The sequence below is a fragment of the Daucus carota genome, chromosome 1, assembly GCF_001625215.2.
Source record: "Daucus carota subsp. sativus chromosome 1, DH1 v3.0, whole genome shotgun sequence".
NCBI lineage: Eukaryota > Viridiplantae > Streptophyta > Magnoliopsida > Apiales > Apiaceae > Daucus > Daucus carota.
The window spans coordinates 19,649,625-19,659,335 of record NC_030381.2 but is presented as its reverse complement, the minus strand read 5'-3'; positions in this window follow the sequence as shown (position 1 = coordinate 19,659,335).

Here is a 9,711-nt window from a genome sequence, read left to right as displayed (position 1 = left end):
CCTATTCCGTAGAACTTACTCAGCTCCGATCCTAAAATGCATCGGCCCGGAAGAATCTGAGTACTGCTTGAGGGAAGTCCACGAAGGAATCTGTGGAGATCATATGTCGGCCAAAAGCTTGGCCTACAAAATCATCAGACAAGGATACTACTGGCCGACTATCCACCAAGACGCTATGGAATTTGTGAAAAGATGCAAGAGTTGTCAGCTGTTCAGCAACGTGCCCCGGGTAAGCCCTGTCCTACCTTCCTCAGTCTTATCCCCGATCCCTTTTGCTGTCTGGGGGATAGACATCATGGGACCCTTTCCCCGGGCCAAAGGGGACCTTAGGTACCTGCTTGTCTCCATTGATTATATGACCAAGTGGGTCGAGGCTAAAGCAATGCGAACAATCAATCAGCAAGATGTCATCCGGTTCATGGATAATATTCTAATGAGATTCGGACTACCAAGAGTCCTGGTCTCAGACAACGGTCCCCAATTCATAGGGTCAGATTTTGAAAAGTACCTGGCTGAAAGAGGCATCAAGCATAAAAAGTCTTCGGTCGCCTATCCTCAAGGAAACGGCCAGGTAGAAGTTACCAACCGGATCCTCCTGAGAGGAATTGAAAAAAGGCTAGAAGAAATCAAAAGCAAATGGCCAGAAGAATTACCACATGTTCTCTGGTTATACCGAACCAGTCCCCGGACAAGCACCGGCGAAACTCCATTCAAGTTAGCATATGGAACCGAAGCAATGCTTCCAATTGAAGTCGGGTCACCCTCCTATAGAGCAATCAACTTTGATGAAATCGCCAATGAAGAAGGACTCCAGGTCAACTTGGACTTGGTAGATGAGGTTCGAGATCAGGCAATCGCAAAAATGGAAAAATACAAAGAGAAGACCCGGGATCATTTTAGTAAGAAATCCCGGGTCAGGAATTTTCAAGCATGAGACCTAGTCCTACGAGACACTGAAGCCTCTGATCCAACCAACACTGGCAAGCTGATGCCTAAGTGGGAAGGCCCTTACAAAGTCAGAGAAGTCCTAAGGCCGGGCACCTACAAATTGGAGCATATGGACGGGTCAGAAGTATCCAACACCTGGCATGGTCTTAGGTTGAGGAAGTTCTATCAGTAAAATCAACGAGAAGGAAGGATCCTAGAAGACAGCCATATATACCTAAAAGCAATCATGTACTTTTGATCATTCTCAGAGCTGTGTAATAGTTTTAATATCAATGAAGTCTTTTGCTATTGATAAATCTATGTTACTATTTACTTAGAAAATTCTCTAAGGCAATCAAGCAATCAACCCGGGTAATCGTTGCCCGGGTCCACCACTTTCATTCACTTGGAAAAGTTTCTAAGCACAAACATATTCAAAGCAATCAACCCGGGGAGAACCCGCCCGAGCCCATCCATACAGTCATTTTACTTAGATAATTTCTAAGTAAAAAGCTAAAGAGAACAACTGAACCCGGGAAAGATCTACCCGGACCCACATATTATTATTTTTGGGAAAATTTTCTAAAGTACAAAACTACGTAAGCAATCAACTCGGGCAGATACTACCCGAGTCCACCTGTTTCGTTGCCATCTAAGCAATCATACCCGGGTACACGTTGCCCGGATCCACCTGTTTCGTTTACTTGGAAAAGAAAAACTTCTAAGTATAAAAGCTATCTAAGCAATCATACCCGGGTACACGTTGCCCGGATCCACCTGTTTCGTTTACTTGGAAAAAACTTCTAAGTATAAAAGCTGTCTAAGCAATCATACCCGGGTACACGTTGCCCGGATCCACCCGTTTCTTTTACTTGGAAAAATTTCCAAGAACAAAATGGTGCTAAAGCAATCAACCCGGGTAAAAGATTACCCGGATCCACCCGGATCCACCTGTTTCGTTTACTTGGAAAAAACTTCTAAGTATAAAAGCTGTCTAAGCAATCATACCCGGGTACACGTTGCCCGGATCCACCCGTTTCTTTTACTTGGAAAAATTTCCAAGAACAAAATGGTGCTAAAGCAATCAACCCGGGTAAAAGATTACCCGGATCCACATGTATTACAACTACTTAGAAAAATACAAAAGAAATATCTGACGAAAATCAAAAGCATTCATACATAAGCAATATTTAAAATCCCGACACCGGGTCCAAACATTCAAATCCAGACAGAACTAAGTTGCAAAACATTGTTTTTGGAACCAAACACGAATAAACTGAAGAAAAGAGGATCAGTCAGCAAGAGTTTCATCAGCAGGAGTTTCATCAGCCGGAGTCTTATCAGCCGGAGTCTCATCAGCCGGCTCAGAATCAGCAGAAGAAGAATCCAGATCAGCATCGACACCCGGGTTGGCAGGAGGAAGAAAGCTAGGAGAGGGGCCTTTGTAAGGATCCGGTTCTCCCTTCCCAGCCTTAATTTTATCCTTAGCAGCCAGATAGAGCTCTATAAAGCTCTGCAGGGAAGCCTCCGGGTCCGTTTTGATGTGCCGCTCGGCAACATGCCAACACCGGACAACTTCAGCAGCTCCGGCAGCGGCCAAGGCATCCGCATAAACAGTAGATTTCTGGAACTCCGTGATGACCTTCTCCGGCTCCTTCCTCCCCTCCAAGAGCTTCTTCAAATCAGCAACCTCCTTCTCCAACCCGGTCACCTTCTTCTCGGCACTGTCAGCCCGGGCCCCGGCATCCTTGACCTTCTGACCCAGCTCAGCTTCCTTCCGGATTTCGGCCTCTTTGATCTTGGAGGCAACACTAGCCTCTAGAGCCTCCCTGGCCGACCTCTCCAGGTCAAGGTCCTTCTCCAACTTCACCACTTTGGCGAGATTAGCAGCAGAGAAGTCCCTTTCTTTCTTCAAACTGTTCAATGCATGAGTATTGAACCAGGCCAGACGACCGCCAAGCTAAAAAAGAAGCAGGATACCGGGGTCAACAAAACCAGAATCATAAAAACAAGGACAACTAAGTAAAATACAAAAGGAAACTGAATCCGGGTTAGAAAATCACCTGACCCCACAGGTCCCCTATGTCTTTGAAATTCTCAGAAAGACCCTGGTCCTCCATCATCTCCCAATCCTGATCAGAAGGGAGTTCGGACATTATTCCAATCACCTTTCTGACCGGATACTTACCAAACTTGGGCGCCGGCCGGGAACCACCCTCGAGTTCGACCCCCAAGTCCACCACATCCATAGCCTCCCTACCCGGGTCCTCCACCGTCATATCAATAATATCTCTATGAGAAGAACCAGTCTTCTTCTTCTTCTTCTTTGGTTCGTGGACCGGGCTCTCCACCTCCACAGCATCAATCTCCAACTCCGGGTTCTCAACCGGAACCTCCGGATCCGGGGTAGCACTTGAATGTCCGGTCCCGTCTGTCTCCTGGAGAGAAGACCCGGATTCCCCCCTCTTTGCGGCCCTTTTCTTCTTCGCCGACTTATCTTTCGGCTGTGGCTTTGGAAGGGTATGAACTCCCCCCAAGTTTCTCAAAGCAGCAGCGAAAGAGTCGTTGGCAGACATAGCTCTCCAAAGATCCGGGTCAAAATATGGAAGACCTGTCAAGAATCAAGAGAACCCAGGTCAATACAAAAAAATGATACAATAAACTATTTCAAGGAATATGCTACAAACAAGAAGACCCGGACAAGACATGAATATGCAGGTAACAAACAAGAGATACCCGGATAAGATATTGCAAAAGTAACAACAAAAAACTAAGGGAAAAAATGCAACTCACAGCCGCCCTCGTGCAATTTGTTGTGCTGCATAAACGTATCCCGGGTCAACTGAAACCCGAGACAATTACAGAACTCAACCAACTGAGCCAGGAACTCCCCAGTCGCTCCGGGCGCTCCAGAGTCCGTCTTCACCTTCTTGTCATCCGCTTCTATATAAGGCATGAAAGCCAAGTCCAGACCCTTCAGCATGATGACTTCGCCGTTCCATCCCTTCAACGAACTTTGATGCATAACCGGGCTCAGGAACCCGGATCTCAGACCACACTCCTTTGAACGAAAGCGGAGTTCATATAGGGGCTTCACCCCGGATTTCTTAAACTGAAATAACATACGAAACAACCTCAAAGTGGGATAGTAATTCATCTTATTGCAGGCCCACAGAAACCAGGTCATCCATTTGACCGCGTTCGGGGTCAGCTGCATCGGAGACACTTTCCACTCATATTTACATAAATGTTTAAAGAAAACATGCCATCGGGGGTTCCACCCGGATCGAAGATGTTCCATCCACACCGGGACGAAACCATCAGCAGGCCGGTGGTATATCATCTCCCCGGGCTCGGGCCACCTCGACTCGACCTCCGGAGGCAGTTGGAAAGCAGTCCGGATCATCCGATCAGCCGCATCCGGAGACATCTCTCTGATATGGTTCTTTAACGGGAACGGAGCCCGGATTCCAGTCAACTCCCGAAACCTCTCATCAAACTCCTCCTTATCATAAGGGCCCAACTTCCCGTTCGGGTGCTTAAACCTATAGAAGCCGGCCATATTAGTGTAAAACCCCTTCTCCTCAACCAGGGGAGCCTTGGTGATAAAGTAAGATTTGGAGTCGCACCAGATCCCCTCCGGAGACATAATAACCTGCTTCCCGATCGTCTTTGTTACTTTCTGAAACTCAGATACCACCCCCGAAGAGGAGACTTCCCTCTCTGCCATCTTAACCCGGGCACGGAAAGCAAGGGTGTGAACCTCGTCGCACTCGGTGTCACTGGAGAACTCCCCGGGTATAGCTGAGTAAGCAACGATCTCTCTCCTTGGAGGCCTAGGGATCCGGACCATAAACCTAAATAAAAAAGACAACCCGGGTCAGTTTTAGAATTCACATATGGTTACAGATTTTGTTTAGGTCCGGATCCCATCCTAATTCTATGTGGAAGAGCATCAAGAAAAGAGAAACGACCAAGTACAAACAACACTACCCGGATACCAACTACAGCAACTCACCCGACTCTACCCGGTCCTCTCCTTTCCCCAGGTTTTCGTAGGGAGAAGAGTACTATGTACAAAGAAGCCATCCGGGTTCCACATACACTACAATACAACAAAGTCCTCCTAAGTACGAAACAGAACAACTCAAAACCCCTACCCGGACATAACACATGTACCCGGGTCGGAAATCCTACCCTTCACAATCATATACACAATCCTCAAAACACCCAAAGCAACCATATCCTAAAGCTACCCAACCCGGGTAAAACTTTCCTACCCGGGTTCAGTTCAAACCCCCGAGAATCCCAAAAGGCCATAAACAGTTTCTAACATATTCCCAATCAAAAACAAAGATCAAAACCCAAACCCCACCGATATATACATACATATACACACAACAAAAACTCAAGAATGCAGCACCACCCAACCATCAAAAACCCAGAAATCACCAAAACCAAAAACAACAAACATCCAAAACCGAAAAACCACCAAAATAGCATATAAACATATACACATACCACGAACACCAGTCTTTACACAACAACAAACATCTAAAACCGAAAAACCACCAAAATAGCATATAAACATATACACATACCACGAACACCAGTCTTTACACAACAACAACGAAATATAGAAACTTCACATACAAAATCGCAGAGAAAAGCTTCGAAAAAGAACCAAAAAAAAACAAAGAGCGAGGGAGAAGCATACCGGAAAAATGAAGAACAGCCGGAAGTAAAGAAGCGGAGCAGGCGTCGGCGCTAGAATTCCGGCGAGAAACAACGAACGGCAAAGCGGTCCAAGCACTCTTCGAAGAGAAAACAGAAAAAAGGGAGAGAGCAAAAGCGAAAATGAAAAAGAAGGAGGAAGGGGGTCTGTGTTTATATATAGTCACATCACAAGACACGTGGCTACATTATATTGGACAATTGATAATTATCACAGCAGTAGTAATTCGTCCTCAAAAGGCGCGTTGGTTCAAATTTCAAAATCAATGAGTCGGTTACAGAAACCCTTCGGAATTCCAGCGTACTCCAAACGCTTCGCCTCCAAAAGACGATCCGGACGACAACCGACGACCCCGATCACCTGAGCACGAATGGAAGAAGAAAGCCCTGACACTCACCCGGGTTCTTCTTAATCATGAACGAAAACTAGCAGCTTTCCCCCCCCGGACCTATCCGGGCAGGAGAACAAAAGCGAATGTCCCCGGGCCCATCCGAAGTTGTGCAGCCCGGACGTCGACATTCGAGAAAGCAACCATCCATCATTATAGGGGACCTGGACCCATGCAACTCCAACTACCCGGACCTACTGACGCAGAGACACAAAGATCAACGAGAATCACCCAACACCAACCCCTACCCGGATCTACCCGGGATGGGGAGCAAACACAAAGACCTAACCTTACCCGGATCCACTCGACCAAGGCAACAAAAGCAAGAATTCAACTCTACTCCCTCACATAGAGAATCTATATAAGGGAGTGGGGGGCAAATGATATGGAATAACCCAGGTCCTTTTGACCCGGGCCCACTTAAGGACCATGATCCTCGGGAAGCACAGCATCTCAGACCTACATCACCCAGGATAGGAATTGGACCCGGGTACCTCCTAAACACACCCCTCGTCCGGGGTCCAAACATGTACCAGCCGACAACTACTGCACAAAGCACAGGCTGACACGATGAAGACAAATATAACGGTCAACTACTGGCGATAGAGACAAGCCAGGGAACATTCCAAAATACTACTCTCACGCTGACACCTGGACACGTGTAAGGGATCAGACCCCTACACGTGTAGGACCAGGATCCAGGTACGCACCCCTAAACCCTAATCCCTGGCCTATAAATAGGCCAAGGATCAAGAGTTTAAGGGTTACTCTCTTTTTATACTCATTCTCACACACACTTACACTCAGCATATATTCAAACACTCTCAGCCACCAGCCACCAGTAACCACCACACATACACCTTCACCCACCACATATAGATAACACACTCTCTCTAATCTTTATCCTTCCGAAACCTACGCTTACTCTCACGCCGGAGGTGCTGCGGGGTCAAAACCCCCCTCCGGTGTTGTTTTGTAGGCTCCCATCCAGCAGCTACACCGCGGAACCACCAGTCACGGCGGAGGAAGGACCGGGATCGGAGATTGGCGTTATCGAAAAGAGCATTAGATCCGACAACAAAGCAGTTATAAAACCCTGAAGAAACATAGCAAGAAGCATTGATTTTCCAGTGGCATCGCCGTGCTTGAAACCCTAGCAAGAAACCTCTTTCATAATGAAACCAAGCCTCGGAGAAGAAGATGATGAACAACTGCCAAGGTGCGTGAAAAGGGCGACATGGCCGAATTCTTCAGAGCTCACGCGGGAGAGGTTAAGGCATAATGTTTTCAAATTTGAAACCTAATTGGATTGGTAAGCCGAGAGAGATGTGTAGATGAGCTGTGTGTGGTAGCTGCTGTGCGTAGTTTCAAAACATTGTGTGGCTGAAACAGAGGACACGTGGTTATACCGTATAAAGCAGGTGTATAGAGTGGCAAAATACAGTAGATACAACAAAAAGTGAGGGACAAACTGGACAATTCGTACCCATTTATGTAGTAGGCTTTATAATTTAAATAGAAATAGATACAAAAACTGCACTCTAAACTAAACTTTGCTGCTATACATTTGTCTTATTTTAGTCTTCTGAATTGTCTTCATCTTTGACTGATCTTCTTCAAATAATCCAGGTTGCATTGCATGAAATAGATGTTTTTTTGTTTCTTCTTTATTGTCCCAAATAGGCTACCACGTCCAAATTAGTGTAATCAACCCATGTGATCTATCAGAGTTAAGCTCTGTTCACTTTCAACGACTATAGACTCATCCGTTGAAATATGACTCATCTGTTGATTGATTTACAAGCATTGATTTACAAGCTTCATCTATTGACTTCCGTACAAGACCCATCTGTTGAGAACTCTGTGATTCATCCGTTGAGAATGTGCAGACTTCATCCGCTGAAATATTGTTGATTCATCCGTTGATCATCCTTCACTTAGATAAAATTACATGGCATTGGATATTTACAATCAGTCATCTTATTCTGCCTATCCGTTGATGCATCTCAAGATAATACAAATAACATTTCTGTTGATAAATTGACAACGACTCTAACTTGAACATGTTACATTGTGTCATGTTATCATCAAAACTATTGTTTCCTAACATCATATAGGTTGACAATTTTTTAAAATATATATCCTTTCAACATTATTGTTGAACAAGACATGCATATATATTAATAAGAACAAATAATATTGATAATCCCAAGATTGTTTGTTTATTGCAACACTTTGTACTTGGTCAATTTTGTGATAAAGTTTGTAATTAGATTGTAAATATCACTATTATGATATTTCTTCCTTCACAATTCATCAGCTACAATAAAGATGTCCACTGAAAAAATCATCAAAATCATGTATTGTCAGATTGAAGAAAAAAAAATAAAATAAAAATGTGCGACTTAGAAAAATTCGAAGTACGATATAAATAGCTCACGTGTATCACATAATGACAAGTCAAGTAGTTATCGATGATTTCTACCACGAACTTGAGTTATTGACGAATGAGCTGTAGCACACTTGATAGTTTATCATATTTTCAAACCGTAGAAAACTCAATAATTACACAAGCGAACGGGAAACACGAAATAATGATGATCGAGCCATGTAGTGTTATTGTGAGATGGAAGACCAGCATTTCTTAGCTTGAGACTTGTTCTGTTATTTGGTGGTAATTATGTTGTTGCTTTGACTAAACTGTTTTCAATGCTTTATTAGCATATCTTGTTAATTGTTGTCCGATGCTATATGGACTTGCTGAGTATTCAAGTGATCATCCTTACATCTACTTTATATCATTCTGAGCAGTAAATATTGAGTATGGCACGTCTCAAGAGAACCGCCCAGAAAAAGGTGTCAGCAAGAGAAAGGAGAAGACGCATCACACGAGCTGAAACTTCTAGGCAACTACGTTTAGTAGGACAGACTATACTCATAATAATCATAGTCTGTACATTCAAAGTAGACTTAATAGTGTTGTAGACGATCGACCCTAAATCTGTGAGTCGAGAGTTGTAATTGTAATATTAATATAATGCAAGTTGTAGTGAGCTAGATGTTGAGTAGCGACCCGGCGGGATGCAGGTCTAAGGGCGTCACAGATTTGACTTAAAACTGTTATGAAATTGATTGCATGAGAAGAAGTGACGCACCACTCAAGTTCGAAGCTGAGAATCGTCCGTGATAATGTTTTTACGAGGCGGTTGCTAAATGAGAGAGAAGAATCATCTGTTTGTGTGAACAACCATAATTAAAAAAAAAAAAGGAAAAGAAAAGGATAGTATGAACCATACATATGTAAATTGAGAAATGTCGGCCGGATATTTAAAAGCCCGATAGTTAAATTAGGTAGTTATAAAATTGACCCAATTATTTTTTTTAATGTTTTCCCAAAAAAAAGAATTTTTAATATTAAACACAACTCAAATTTAATTCACAACAACTATTCTGACTAAATAAGAAATCAAAAAACTTAGTTAACATTACGAAACGTACATGTAAAAAATAAGGGGAAAAGTATCAATTCGGCCGATCAATTTGATCAATTTGAGATATGCATTGCATTACATGTGACTTAAAGTATTTGTTATTTTATTATTTATATTTTAATATCTAATATTTCCATAAAATATATTTGATTTAGATGTTTCGGGTTTGT